Below are 15424 nucleotides of genomic sequence, written 5' to 3' on the forward strand. Positions count from 1 at the left end.
ATTAGTTGCTGGAATTAAGGACAATTTGAGTTTGCACTATAAATGTGAAGAAATAGAGAATAGATTAAGATCTAAAAATCTCCACTTGTTGAAATTTTCAAAAACTCTTTTGATGTCTTGGTTAGCACTGTTTAAAAGATATGCTATTGAGGTTTTGCAATTTTCCTCTGAAAAGTCTTTTTTACTATCTAATTACTACTTGCCAGATAAAAAGAGAATTCCAGGCTCTGAAAAAGGAGCTTCCGATGTGTTAGCCCCTTTCTCTAGCTGTGATCTCTCTCTTTTCCTTCAGACATCAAATGAAAATACGTTGGTTGTCTCATTTGCATTAGCAAGTGATAGAGATTTTCTTTCAACAGTACTTTATATATATAAAGAGACTATTCTGTGGATATAAAGTGCAGATATTTCCTGATGTCTCTAGAGAAACAAGCTATGAGGACATTGTTTCTATAGATAAAAATATGGGTATTGTTACTGAGGGCTTCTTTCTTTTTAAAATGTCCTTGTCAATGTTTAGTTGAATATCAAGGTAGCAAATGCATTTTTCTACAGCCACCCCATTTGGAAACTTTTATTGTAAATAAGACCTCCTGATTTTGTTTAGAGTATTTGAATTGGTTGAGGTGAGTTGGTTCTTCAGGTATTTCTTCTGTCCCTACTGGGTAATAAAAAGATTTAGGTTATTTGTAAATTATTGCTTTAAGAAAATTGCCCCATATTGACTAGTAACTGGAATAAAAAGGCCTGAAGAGAAACAAATGTACTTGTCAGCAAAAATGTTATTGCCAGCCCGGAGACAGAATGGCTGGAGGCTGAGAATGGCGTGAGACTGCAGGGCAAATGTGAGATAAGAAAGTTATAACAAACACACGGGCCGATACAGTAAAGTCCGCAGGAGAGCGGGCAAACGCCCGCTCTCCCACCGCACGCACAGGCCACTCTCCTGTGCGCGCAATTCTCTATTCAAATGAGGCCCGGTGGTAAAAACAGGCAAAAGGAGGCACTAGGGACACTAGCGCGTCCCTAGCGCCTCCTTTTGGACCGGAGCGGCGGCTATCAGCGGGTTTGACAGCCGACGCTCAATTTTGCCGGCTTTGGTTCTTGAGCCCGCTGACAGCCACGGGCTCGAAAACTGGACGCTGGCAAAATTGAGCATCCAGTTTTCGACCTGACAGCCGCGGGCCGACTTCAAATTTATTTATTTATTTATTTTTTAGTTTTGGAAACTTTCGGGACCTCCGACTTAATATCGCCACTTTCCCAGTGCCCGAAGAAATTAGCGCCTACCTTTGAGGAGACGCTAATTTCTGAAAGCAAAATGTGCGGCTTGGCTGCACATTTTGTTTTTTGAATCGCGCAGGAATACCTAATAGGGCCATCAACATGCATTTGCATGTTGCGGGCGCTATTAGGTTCGGGGGATTGGACGCGCGTTTTCGGCCCCTTACTGAATAAGGGGTAATGCTAGTGCGTCGAAAACGCGCATCCAATGGCGGGTTAACAGTGCGCTCCGATGGAGCGCACTGTACTGTATCGGCCCGACAGAAAGCAATAACGTAAGCAGAATGTATAATGTCTGAAAGGCGCATGAAGGAAAATTACCTGATGACGTAGGGGATGAGCAAGGGAGGGGTAGAGCCATGTTTATCAGTCTATAAAAAGGTAATTCAAATTTAAAACATTGAGTAATTGGCATTGCTCATAGAACAATATATTCTGTAAAAATTGGGCTCCTTTACTCCCGTAATGAAACACAACCTGATTCCTTATTGTTCCACTATCTTGATTTGTGTATGCTTGCAATGAAATGATAGGGATGTGCAGCAAGGAGGATTCGTCCCATTTGGTATTTGTATTCGTCGGGACCCAAATCCATTGCATCCGTTCTCAGGGGACCCTGATTCGTTCATAGTTACTTATGTATTCGTTTCCCAAAAAAAAAAAAACCCCATCCCAAGCCTTCAAATTTAATTAACTACAACTCCCCACCCTCCTGACCCCTCCAAGACTTGCCAAAAGTCCATGGTAGTCCATCGGGGGTCCTGGAGCGATCTCCTGCACTTGGGCTGTCGGCTGCCGGTATTCAAAATGGCGCTGATAGCCTTTGCCCTTACTATGTCACAGGGACTACCGGTGCCATTGGTCGACTCCTGTCACATGGTAGGAGCAATGGACAGCCGGTGCCATCTTGTGCTCCTACCATGTGACAGGGGACCACCAATGGGACCGGTAGCCCCTGTGACATAGTAAGGGCAAAGGCTATTGGTGCCACTTTGAATGCTGGCAGCCAACAGCGCGAGTGCAGGAGATCGCTCCAGGACCCCCGCTGGACCAACAGGGACTTTTTGCAAGTCTTGGGGGGGGGGGGGTCAGGAGGGTGGGGGTTTATTCGTTAGTGATACGTTGTATTCGTGGGGGTTTGTCATACGTTTCGTGACCCCCACGAATACAACGAATATGGCATATAAGTTGCGAATTGCCAATACTTTGCAAATGAATGCCCACTCCTATGAAATGAACAAAGTCTGCCAGCTTTTATAAGATCTCTAAGCTACTTAATAAATGCTATGTTATGAAACTGAAAGTCTTTCTCATCACTGACTATCTCTGGAGAAGGAAACCAAGCAGAGTAAGTTCACGGTTTTAACATTTTTACGATCCCGTTCAACTGTAATGAGGAATAATTCGGTGACAATGTGTATTTTTGTTTTTCCTAGTGTTGTAGTTAACTGAAGAAATACAACTCAAAAATCTACATTCTGCAATAGTGGCAAGGGTTTATAAAGGCTTTGAACATACCATTTGCTTTTCTCATATGGGGGAGCAAAACCCAAATCTCTAGCTAACTACTCTGTCTGTTCCTCCTCAGGAAATTGGTTCACTCCTGTGAGTAAGGAATCCTTGGGGTTCTGTAAATATGCATTGCTTCTAGGAGGCAGGACTCTGAGCAGAGTTGAGGACATTTTGATAGAGTGTTTACTGTGACCCTCTCCTCCTAAGCAGTACAAATATCTTTTTCATATGCTTGATTGTTGTTTTTTTTTTTACCTGAATATATCTATTTTTACAACAGTTAATATTTGAATAATATATCTGAATAACTTCTGCCTTTTGCCCTCTGGAAGTCAAAATGGTTTTGGTGACTTGAACTCACTCACCCTTCCCCCCATTCAATCCTTTCTCTCTCAATCCTTCCTTCCTCGTATGATTCTCTCTCCCCATTTGATACACTATAAATCCTACCACTTTCCATTCACTTTCACACCCCTACTCCTATCCTCTGTCTTAATCCCCTCTTCCCACCCTTCCACACAATTCGGCTAGCGTATGCTCTAACTACCGAGCAAAGCCAGCTGGCATAGAAGGCAAACTATGAGGCGCTGTTCCTCTGCCAGCTAGGGGGAGAGAGAGGAGAGGATCACACGGGCTGTGGGGATTGTTGTAGGGACAGGGGCACATAGATTAGCCTGGCTGCTAATCTAGCATGCAAATATTCTATCCCGTTTTCCTTTTTGGTACCCACCTGACTGTCTTCCATGAGCTGGTGGGGGGTGACTATTTAGTGGATTTTTTGGCCATATGGGAGCTGTGAAGTTTAGTGAAGCAGTTTTGCAGGTGAGGGTTTTTTTTTATTATTGTTGGAGGCATTAGGTATTGAAATTTTGCTGTTTGTTTAAATTGTATTTTGTATTGTATATTTTAATTGTAATTTATATTATATTATGTTTGATACCATTTTTTGATTGTTGTAAGCTGCCTTAGAATGCCTTTGGGTTTGGATTTTCTCCAGTACCCATACTGATATAAAATTTGTGGGTACTTTTACCCATGGATTTTTCATTAGTTCTCAAAGGGAAAGTACATTCCTGCATTCCCTTTGAAAATTGTCTAAGGCTTAAGTACTTAACGGAGGTTTGCCTCTCCTATTCTGTGGGAACGTTTCTCTGCAAAACAACCCACACAGTTTTGAAAATACTTAACCTATGCATATGGTTGCCTCCCCAACAGAACCCACCCCCCAAGAATGCCTCCACACATTGCAGGTCACAGTATGTATGCAGGGTGAGCACTTACCAAAAAGCCCTTTTACCTGGGCACATGGCTTCTGAACATTGCCCCACTCAGGATTTCTGGGCTTTGTTTGTCTTCAGTATCTCTTCATCCAAAATAAATTAGACTTGCCAAAGCCTTGGGTACGGAATCCAAGACCAGATTACCCTCAGTCAGAAGCCAGCCCTGGTTTCCTGCAATTCCGTGGCCTTAACAGCTGTGGTAGAACCTTGCCATTCCCTGCAGAATTGCGAGAAGCCAGCAATCCTGCTACTGCTGGCCAACTCGCAACCCTGGTGCCGCCCTGTCCCAATCTACTAGATTCTCTTTCTTTCTCTCCCAAATTCCCATCGGACGCTTAAAATAAACAAAACAGGCAATGAGAAAAAAGAAAACCAAAAATGGCTGAGGCATGCAGGTTGGGAATATGTTTTATGTTAAAAAATGTTTTAAAACAATAGTTTGTCCATAAACGTTGCTTCTTAGTATATGATTATATGTACATGTGCCACAGATTTTCAGAAACTTTGCCGCAGAATTTTGTAACCCTTGCCACAGAATCAACCCTTGAGCTGCTGCAGGTGACCAGAGGACTTGCTCTTAATGAATCAGGCAGTCTGCATGCTATGGAGCTTTCACAGGGGAGCATTTGGATCCGTGCCCTCTGTTCCTGCTCTGTGAGTAGTTGGCTAAGCAGAGCCAGAAACTGGGTGTGAAACCACTGAGAAATACGAGCAAGCCAGGGAAACCAATGATCTCCAAACAAGCACTACAAACCACATACACACTGTGAGAAAAATGGCTCTTGTATCCAACTTTCAAGGCCATTAAACAGTGGCTCTCAGAAAAGCCACAACACATATTCATGAGATTAATTGCATAGATTTGGTCTAAGAACCAGCTTTATTTACATTTTTGGTTTCTTATAAACCATATCCATTTGGGGGACCTCAAGAACAAGATCTGAGAACAACTAGTATAACAAATTAAGCACCAACCCAATGCACTAGAGTATTTACCAGAAATCCTGATGAAATTATATCACAAAGCTGCTACATCTGGGGAGATATCCTAGAACTAAAGACAGTTGCAAAGCTGAATTTAACTTTGATGGAAGATATTAATTTTACACGATTTCCTTATAAGCATGTGCTATTTAAATTAGGAAATCATGTGAATTAACAGGAAATGGTTTTATAAATCAGCTATACCACAGGACACGTGGAAAGGTAGCTCCCAACTTCAGCTAGCATTCGGCATTAGCCAAACCTGCAAAAATACAGTCTTTATCTGCCACTGCCAGCATACAGTAGATTCTGTTTCTAGACTTTATTCCACAAGAAGGCACAAAGAAGAAATCAACAAACACATCAGTATGGTTTTGGTAAGGCCGCCGGTCTCCTGTGGCACTCAGAATACATTCCACACTGAAGAATAGAAAATTCTAAGGCACTGTTTTTGAGATTCTGCTGCATCTTTTGCATACATTTGCATTTAATATTAGGCACAAAGAGCCAATTTTTACTGAAAATGTTTGTTTAAATATTGTACTTAAAAAAAAAATGTAAACTTTCCAAACTTTGTGTGTATCTAGATAATTTCTTTCAAACAAACTGCTTCTATTATTTCTTTGGTTCAGCATTTCAGTTCTCTTTGCATTTATCTTTAATTCTTTGTTCTTTCTCACATTGAGTTGAATTTAAAAAAGCCCAGCATGCGCCAAAATCGGGAGATATGAGCAGAGGTCGGGGCTCGTGCGCGACCACCAAATTTTAAAAGCCACAGAGATGCGCACATATTTCCCGCTGCGTGCACACCTCAGACGTTTTCACAAAGGGAGGAGGCGTGGGCATGGTCTGGATGGGGCATGGCCATGAGATGTGCGTGTAAATACTTACACACCTGGGCGTGCACCCAGACCCCCTGCCACATTCGTTTACTTCCACTAGGGACGAGATGAAAGTTTAAAAAACTAAAAAAACTAGCCATACCTGAGGGGTTTTAAAGGTCTGGGGTAACTGGGGTGAGCGTAAGCTATTCAACCAGAGGGGTTTGGAGAACTTAGCTGTTAACTTGGTGAACTGGTGGATGAACTGGTGAAACTGGCAATGGCATGGACGCCTGACTTACGTGGTAGAAACGGGATTTACGAGCATAGGCGTGCGCCTACTTAAAACTGGGTACCCATGTGCACGCAGTCAGGCTATTTTACAAAATGGCTGTGAATCTGGGTGCACCTTGACACATGCATGCCAAACTGCGCCCGCGCGCTGGTTTTAAATTTACCGTCATTACATTTCTTCATTCCTTCCCTAGATCTCTTCTTACCCCATCCTTTGAACTGCAGCTCATTTCTCACTTCTTTTCTTTCCTGCCTCTCTTCCTCAGTCTTTTTCCTCGCCCTTTTGTAGTCTCTCCTCCCTTGCCTCAAGCTCTCTTTTCTTTTCAGCCTTGCTCCATCCTTATCACTAGAGGAGCCAAAGAAAGTCCTTGGTCCATAGTTCTTCTGTTACGCGTGCCATCCGCAGCAGACCGCGGCACGGCCCCCCTCACCTTGCTACAGTGACTCCAGCCTCTGGTTCCTCCTCGCAGGCGGCGGCTGCTACTCGCGCTGCGCCCCTCCCCTCCCTAGGCGCATGCGCGCACATCATTGATTCTTAAGTAGGGACCGCGGCAGGAACCTAGTCGCGGCCCCGGATGATGACGTCAACTTGACTACAGTATTTAAGCTCAGGCTCCACTCCCTAGCATTGCCTTTGCAACAGGTCTCCTCGCTGATCGAGTACTTGTTGCTTCCTAGAGATTCATTTCATCCCTGCATTCCTGTTCCTCGTTGTTCCTGGTTCCTGTCTCTTCGTTCCTACCCTGCTTATGCTTCGGATTGACTACACGGACTTTGACTTTGCTTTGCCTGACTTTGCCATTGATCATCTCCAGACCCAGACCTCTTCTTTGCCTGACTATGCTACTGCCTATCTAAAGACCCAGACCTCTGCTTCGCCTGACTACGCTACTGCCTATCTCCAGACCCAGACCTCTGCTTCGCCTGACTACACTACTGCCTATCTCCAGACCCAGACTTCTGCTTCATCCGACTACGCTACTGCCTATCTCCAGACCCAGACCTCTGCTTCATCCGACTACGCTACTGCCAATGTCCAGACCCAGACCTCTGTTTCATCTGACTACTCTACTACCTATCTCCAGACCCAGACCTCCACTTCATCTGACTACGCATTGCCTATCTCCAGACCCTGACCACTGCTTCATCCAACTATGCATTGCCTATCTCCAGATCTCTGCTTCATCCGACTACGCATTGCCTATCTCCAGACCCAGACCTTCGCTTTGCCCAATTATGCTCTTGACCATGTCCATGATCAGACCTCTGCCTTGCTTGACTACACTTTGACTATTTCCATGATCAGACCTCAGCCTTGCTTGCCACTGCCTTCGGATTGCCGACAGCCCTGACTCAAGCCTGCCCTTGGACGCCTTTTCAACTTACTCCCTGGACGTGGTTTCTTCGGCCTCCTTTTGCTCGAGCGCCCCCGTCTGCCTTTGTTCCATTGGCGCCTGAGTTTCCAGGACATTACCCAGTCCGGAGTAAGACTGTACCATCTCTCACCTGCTGTCTCTGGGCTGAACCAACTTCTACTGCAACTACATACAGAGGCCCACCTAAGTCCTACCGACCCCAGCACCCAAAGGCTCAACCCGCAGGGAATGAGGGCTGGTATAGGTGAAGCTCCAGCGGCCTCTGTCCATCAGCCTACTCTGCCTGCTGATGGTGGGAACCCATAGGTCTTTACCTACGGGTTGCGTCAACCTCACCTTGGCCCAAGGGTCCACCTCCAATGCAACATCTTCTTTTAGATGGCTGACATACGGCACAATCCTTCCAAAGTTACCTTAAATTTTCTATGAATAAAATGTCATCAATTTGGAACATATACTTAGAGATATTGGATGGGTTAGGCTAAGATATAGAATTTTCAATTAGAATAGTGGTTGAGCTGTTTTTGATACCATTTAATGACGGGATACTTTATAGTAACTGTTCATAATTGTGGTACCTCTGACATTATTTGACTTTATATAGGAATAAATTCACGATGTTAAAAAGCTCAAAGGTAAAATTGAAAAGCTCGGCGTGTGCATTAATTAGAGGCTTCACGAAAAGTGGGGCTTGTGCGTGCCAAGTGGATTTTAAAAGTCAACCGGATATGTGCATATCTCCCGTAGCACACACATCTACAAAGTTTTCAAAAAGGGGCAAGACAATGGACATGGTCTGGGCAGGGCATGGGCATCTCGAGGCATGAACCAGAGATGTGCGCATAAATATTTACGTGCCTAGGTGAGCACCCAGATCCCCTGCCACGTAAATTTACGTCTGCTATGGAGGAGGTGTAAGTTATAAAAGAAAGAAAAATAGGCAAATCTGCAGGGATTTAAGAGTTGGAGCTAACTGGGGGGAGTGAAGGCTATTAAACTAGGGGGTTTGGAGGACCTACCCTTTAACTGGATGATCTGGAGATGAACTGATGTAACTGGCAATGGCATCGGCACACGCCACTTTTCAAATTTCCCGACTAACGCGGTAGAAGCAGGGTTTGTGCGCACATGTGCGCACAGCCAGACTATTTTATAACACATGCCTGTGTATGTTACAAAATGACTGCAATCCTGGGTGCAGGCCAATGCACATGCGCAAATGTGCGCCTGCCCGCCGGTTTGAAAGTTGCTGTTCCTATAAGTTCTGAAAATGTGATTACCGAACACAATACTAAATAACTATATCAAACATATGGAAAGCACGAGCTGATGCAGAAGATATCTAAGTTGAAATCTTCCTGCAAATACTTGAAACAATAATTAGAATAAATGTATTGTACTCAAAGCTCTTGTGATTGACATCTACTTCTCCATAGTCAGTTTCTCGTAATTACCAATTAATAAAATTTTAATATTGTAAGGGAATCTCTTTCTTCTTTTAACTACCTTCTGCAGCTACTCAACTCCTTCAGGGACACTGTAATCCAAGGTTTGTTCTTTGAATGGCACTTACAGTGACTCATAATTCCTAGGGGTGTAAACGGAAAAAAATCTTTGTTTCATTTTCATTTTGCTTTCCATTTGTATTGTTTCATTCATCTCATTTGATTTGTTTTTATTGTGAATTATTTTTTTTGTACAATACCTACACCTCACTTTAATTGTGCAAATAACACATGATAAAAGGCTTTCACATGTTCTAAAATTACATATATGTCACAAATGATATCTATTAGATTTTTGGATGACAAACAACACAAAATGATATAACAAATATCTTCGATGTTTTCATGTCATTTAAAAAAAATAGCTCAAACAATGGAGCACAACAAAATATCTCCAATTAGTAAGGTTTAATTTTTAGACAAAAAGGATGTATAACTGGAGCAAAGGAAGTGGGAGGTATACTGGGGAGCGGAGCCAGGGTAAGGTATGACTTGTGTTGGAGGGAGGGGGCCAGGACTTAGGCAGGTGAGAACTCTCTATCCTAAACACATACTCTCTCTCATATATATATATATATGTAAACACACTCTTCACAGTCTTCCTCCTCCTTATCCCAGTGAACCTTCATCTCCAGCCCCCACCAGTGGTCAACTTCCAGCAATGCTCAGTAAGCACTAGTAGGCAAAGGACAACTGGGGGTTGTACGCTGTTGGGGGCTGCAAACGGGGGGCCACTGAGGTAAGGAGGAGGAGTGTAAAGAGAATGGAGCTCATTTTGTCTACCATCCTCCTCTCTGCTCTGGTGATCCTGGTTCTCCATCCCAAGCCCTCGCTCCATCCAACCCTCCATGATTCATCCAGACGTTCTAGAGCTCTCAGATCGCATCCCCAATCACTGATGGTTCTCGAGCACCACTCCCATCAAAGGCCACTAATTCCTCCTTCCCAGAAAATTATCCTCTCCAGCGTCTCTCCTCTTCTCCTTCCTTGACCAATTAGGTACTATTATGTTTGGTGGTCCGCAGGCTGCTCCCTTAGACAACCACACTCACCTCCTCAGCTGGGTCCTTCCTGCCTGTTTCTGATGCACCAGCTGTACTCCATTCAGCGGTCTGATGTTCTCTGATGCTGCAAGATGCCGCTGACTCCTCATGTAGCCAGATGTCGCTGGCCCCAGCTGATGCACCTCTCCTTAGGCGTGCATGCACCAGAGCTCTGCTAATTTAAAGGGCCAGTGGTAGGAAAAGCCCAGTGACACCAGATGATGATTTCACTGCTAAAGCCATATAAGGGCTCACTCACTTCTACCCTCATCACCTCAGCAACAGGTCCACCTACTCCTGTAGTAGAGCATGTTGCTTCCCGAGTCTTGTCTTCATTTCTAGCATCTTCAGCTCCTTATCTTCAGTTCCAGCATCATGTCTTTAGCTCCTTGTCCTCAGTTCTAGCCTTGTCTTCAGTTCTTGTCTCCTTCCTCATTGTCCACCTGTGTTGGATTCATGGACCCTTGAGCCAGCTGGGTCAGATGATGACTCACCGTGGGAAGGCCCACAGTGGATGTCGAAGCTGGGAGGCAGCACAGGGCAGAAGACCAGAGGGATCTTCACCACTGGAAGCCTGAGGTCCCCCCAGGAGGAGCCTGTGAGGACCCGGGCCGCTTGGACTTATGTGCGGTCTCCTGTGGGCAGGTGTCTGAACAGGAGTTCCAGAGTATTGAAGTGAGGAGAAGCTGGAGCCAGGAGGCCAACCGGAATTTCACCACTGGAAGCCCGCGGTCCCCCCGGGAGGAGCCCGTGAGGACCCGAGCCACTTGGACTTAGGCGAGACCGCCTGGACAGTGCAGAACAGGATACCAGAGGATGAGAAGAAGTCGGAAGCCAGTGGACGAGCCGAAGTCAGAAGCCAGGAACAGCAACTAGCAACTCTGGAAGAGAGAGCCTTGTTGCAAGGCAAGGAGTGGAGCTAGTTTCAGGGTTTAAATACCCTGAGAGTGTCTGACATCACCCCAGGGCGGTGATGTTCTTTCCTGCGCTGGCCCCTTTAAATGTTGAGCTCCTGTGCGCGTGCACACCTAGGGGGCGGGGCCAGTCATGGAGCATCGGCGGCGTCTCCCTCGAGGAGGGAGCGCCGCGGGCAGGAGCCAGGCAGGCCCGTACAGGCCGCAAAGACGCCGCAGCGGCCTGGACCGTCCCCGAGGTAGGTGGAGGGACCAGGGCATGGCCCGGGACCGCAACAACCTGTTCTTCTTCCAGCCTGCTTGCCCTGCCTATCTGTCCCTCCTCTCCTTTCGGATGGATATCTCATTTGTCCTTGGCCCGATCTTAGATGCATTTGCCTGCTGCCTGCTTCTGACCATTGCCTGGACCTTGGACTCATCTGCCTTCTGCCTGCCTACAACTCTAGCTATCCAAAGACTACCACTGTTGCCATCAGTAGAGACCCTACCTAAGACCTGCTGGCCCCTGCACCTAAAAGCTCAACCCGAGGGGAACAAGGACTGGTATAAGCAAAGCTTCTGCTGGGTCTCTGCTTTGACCAGATCCACCTGCCGATGTTGGGAACCTGAAAGGCTTCTACCTGCAGGTTGTGCCAATCCTGCCTTAGCCCAAGGGTCCACAGATACAACAGGTATAAGCATCTGAGCTGGAATCAGCTGGCTATCTTCTGCCTTGGGAGTGGGAGCAGACTAGCATGCACCACCCACTCTTCTCATCTTCCTCAGACAGAGTGTGTGGTACCTCCTGCTCTTTTATTCTCAGGGGAGGATGTAAAGGAGCAGCATCATATCCTATCCTTACTTACTCTCTCCCTCCCCCCACCACACACCCTCCTATCCCTTTCCCTCCCCTCATTCACTTTTTCCCTGCTTCCTCCAATCACCTCATTTACAAATTGTGGTTTGAGTTCTCTCTACTTTACACACATTGTTAAATGTAAACCGGTTTGATATGATTCTTGACATGAAAGCCGGTATAGCAAAATAAATAAATAAATAAATAAATAAATAAAAAAGAGGAGAAACAATATATTCTAAACACTTTCACAAAACTACTTGCTTGAAGAAACATCAAAGTAGACAAATTTCTAACTAAAAGATGGTATCAGAATAGCCTTGGTGCCTGATTTACATCTGCAAACCTTTTGCTACACACAATGGGGCAGATTTTAAAATGTACGCCTGATTTTATACCATGCGCACGCAGCCGCGCGCATGGTATAAAATTAGGGGTCGGCGAGCGCAAGGGGGTGCACACTAGTGCACCTTGCGCGCGTCGAGCCCTCGGGGATACCAGCTGGCTTTCCCCGTTCCCCCCCCACCGTCCCCTCCCTTCCCCTACCTGTCCTGCCCCCAGCCCTAAAGAAACCCCCATACCTTTGTTGTAGAAGTTACGCCAGAGGCAGGTGTAACTTGCACGCGCCAGCCAACTGCCGGCGCGCGATCCCCCCGGCCCAGCAACCCTGCAGAGGCCTCTGTCCTCGCCCCCCACCCCTGGACCATCTCGCCCACGCCCATTCTTTCAAGCCCCTTATACCTGCACTAACAAATGACGATATTAATTACTCAGACCTTAGATGCAATTGCTCCAAAAAACAAAACTCTGCACTGTTAAAAAAAAAAACCAACCAAACAAGTTCTCCTTAGTATACCTTAGAGTTAAAAAAAACCTAAAAACCACACTACAATGCCATGAAAGACGATGGTGTAAACATCCCATACCCGAACATAAACACGCCTTCTATTCTTGTTTAAACAATTACAGGAGCCTTGATTGAAATCCTCACCCAACATCACAATCACTTCATAAAAAAAAAAAAAAAATGGATTTACTATATTGAAATCGATTCTGCTACCCTGTAAATATTACTTTGGAATTGATTTTGCTACACTGTAAATATTTTACTGTTCAGTTATCTCCCCCCGATTTTATAACATGTGCGCGTGTAGGTATTAAAATCTACCCCTAAATTTACCACTACTCCTGCCTTTTCAGTACTGTATCTATTGTGTTACTCCAAAGTTAATAGTAAAAGCATAGTGGGGCGGATTTTAAGAGCCCTGCTCGCGTAAATCCGCCCGAATTTACGCGAGCAGGGTTTGCGCGCCGGCAGGCCTATTTTACATAGGCCTGCCGGCGCGCGCAGAACCCCGGGACTCGCGTAAGTCCCGGGGTTTTCCCAGGGGGGGCGTGTCGGGGGCGGGGCCGAGTGGCGTGCCGTTTTCGGGGCGGGACGTGGCGTTTTGGGGGCGGGCCCGCGGGCGTGGTTTCGGCCCGGGGCGGTCCGGGGGCATGGCCGTGCCCTCCGGAACCGCCCCCGGGTTGTGTCTAGGTGCGCCAGCGGCCTGCTGGCGCGCGGGGATTTACTTCTCCCTCTGGGAGGCGTAAATCCCCCAACAAAGGTAAGGGGGGGTTTAGACAGGGCCGGGGGGGTGGGTTAGGTAGAGGAAGGGAGGGGAAGGTGAGGGGAGGGCGTTAGCGAATTCCCTCCGAGGCCGCTCCGATTTCGGAGCGGCCTCGGAGGGAATTGAGGTAGGCTGCGCGGCTCTGCGCGCGCCGGCTACACGAAATCGGTAGCCTTGCGCGCGCCGATCCAGGATTTTAGCAGATACGCGCGTATCTACTAAAATCCAGCATACTTTTGTTTGCGCCTGATGTGCCTACAAAAGTACGCGAGGGTGCCCTTTTTGAAAATCTACCCCTAAGTGTTGATAGTGGAATGGTGATTTTCTTTGCTGTACCTCATTCCCAGGACTAGAGTGCAAATCACAGGGACCCAGAGAAAAGAGTATCAGGGGCATTTGGATGATCTATCCCCCCCCCCCCCCCCCCCAATCCCTTCAAACCCCAGGTACAAGTGGGGATTATTCTTCTTGTGCAGCCCTCTCCCTTGACACTAAGTAAACATACATTGAGAGGGGCATTACACTGAGATTCAGCATCCTTGCATAAATAAGATACAAGTATCCTGACAAGTAATCTGCTCACTAACTGCTTCATGTAATACAAGTCTTTTACTGCTCCTCTCACCATCAGGGATTTGCTCCTTCTTGCCTTCTCTTCTTCTCTTCCCACATCTCATTGGGATCCATGTTGTCCAGTCTGCTAAGATGGTGACTAGGTAGCTTTATTAGCTATTTAACTTCTTAGTTATCACTAACCCTCCCATGAAGGAAGATAACAACTTATTCCTCCATCTTGTGTCTCAATAATATATTGCATCTCCTACAAAATTGTGAATATTATGTTAAAAAAAAACAAAAAACCCTCTCAATCATAGCGACTATGTTTATGGAATCTATATGCACAATCCTGAGTTTAGGACATTCTCAGTGATGAGAGACGGCTTGGTACCATCAGATTTCGGCATAGATAACGTAGGCAACTGTCTTCAGGTCCACAGTTTGTTAGGTGCCAGAGCTCTGGCTGCAGCTATGCTTCTATGCCCAGCCTGCCTCCCAGCCACTTTTGATCTAAAGCAGCAGCAGTTGTTGGCAGCAACTTTGAAAAAGAAATCCATCAGGTAACCTCCAGCCTCTCATGGCACACTCAAAGCCCTGCTCTTCACACCGGTTTCCATAGTAATAGGAGGGGCGGGGCCACCACAGGGCCTTGAGTGCCCTCTAGTCCTGACCCCCTTACCTGTGCGGAGAGATTTAATTACATCTTTAATCTTTTCAAGGAAAATAGCTCTTTTTTTTTTGTTGTTTAGAATTTTTTATTGAATTCTTTTGAGAAGGCTTTTGTTATCCTCATTTAATTATAATAACATAATATCTATTAAATACTACTGGATCTGAGTGACTTTCTGATTTAAATCAGAAGTATACAATTGGTGGTAAAACTTGTATCCTGGGTCTGCTTTTGGCAAAGTCTTTCCTCCCTGATAAAAGATTTCTCCGCTCCTGATTACCTGCTTTCATAAACATAGCTTCAAGTATTTACATGTCAGCATATCATGTGCTTTAGTGCATCTGCAGGCGTGTGCATAATTGTGAGGATCGGAAGAGTAGATTTTGAATTCTTAAGTCCTCAAACTAGCTCAAGGTGAAAACTGACATTAACCGTACATATATAGTAGTAGCAACCAGCTTTTCACTTGTAAAGCACCCCGCCACTGACACACAATCACTTATGCGCGAGCTGGAATAATAGCTCAACGTGTTTGTAAATAATACATTGGTTAATGGACTTAATGGGGGCACATCCAGACCAAACTCATCCTGTCACCTTTTTTATCTGGCACAGAAGACTTCAGCCAAGCAATGCAGTTAATAAGAGGATGGAAGCAGTGACACCTTGACAGCCTCCCTTTCCAGCCCCCTCTCTCCAACCGATCCCACCTTTTTTTCATCATGCCGTTAAAGTCAC

Source organism: Rhinatrema bivittatum, chromosome 2 (assembly GCF_901001135.1).
Source record: "Rhinatrema bivittatum chromosome 2, aRhiBiv1.1, whole genome shotgun sequence".
Taxonomy (NCBI): Eukaryota; Metazoa; Chordata; class Amphibia; order Gymnophiona; family Rhinatrematidae; genus Rhinatrema; species Rhinatrema bivittatum.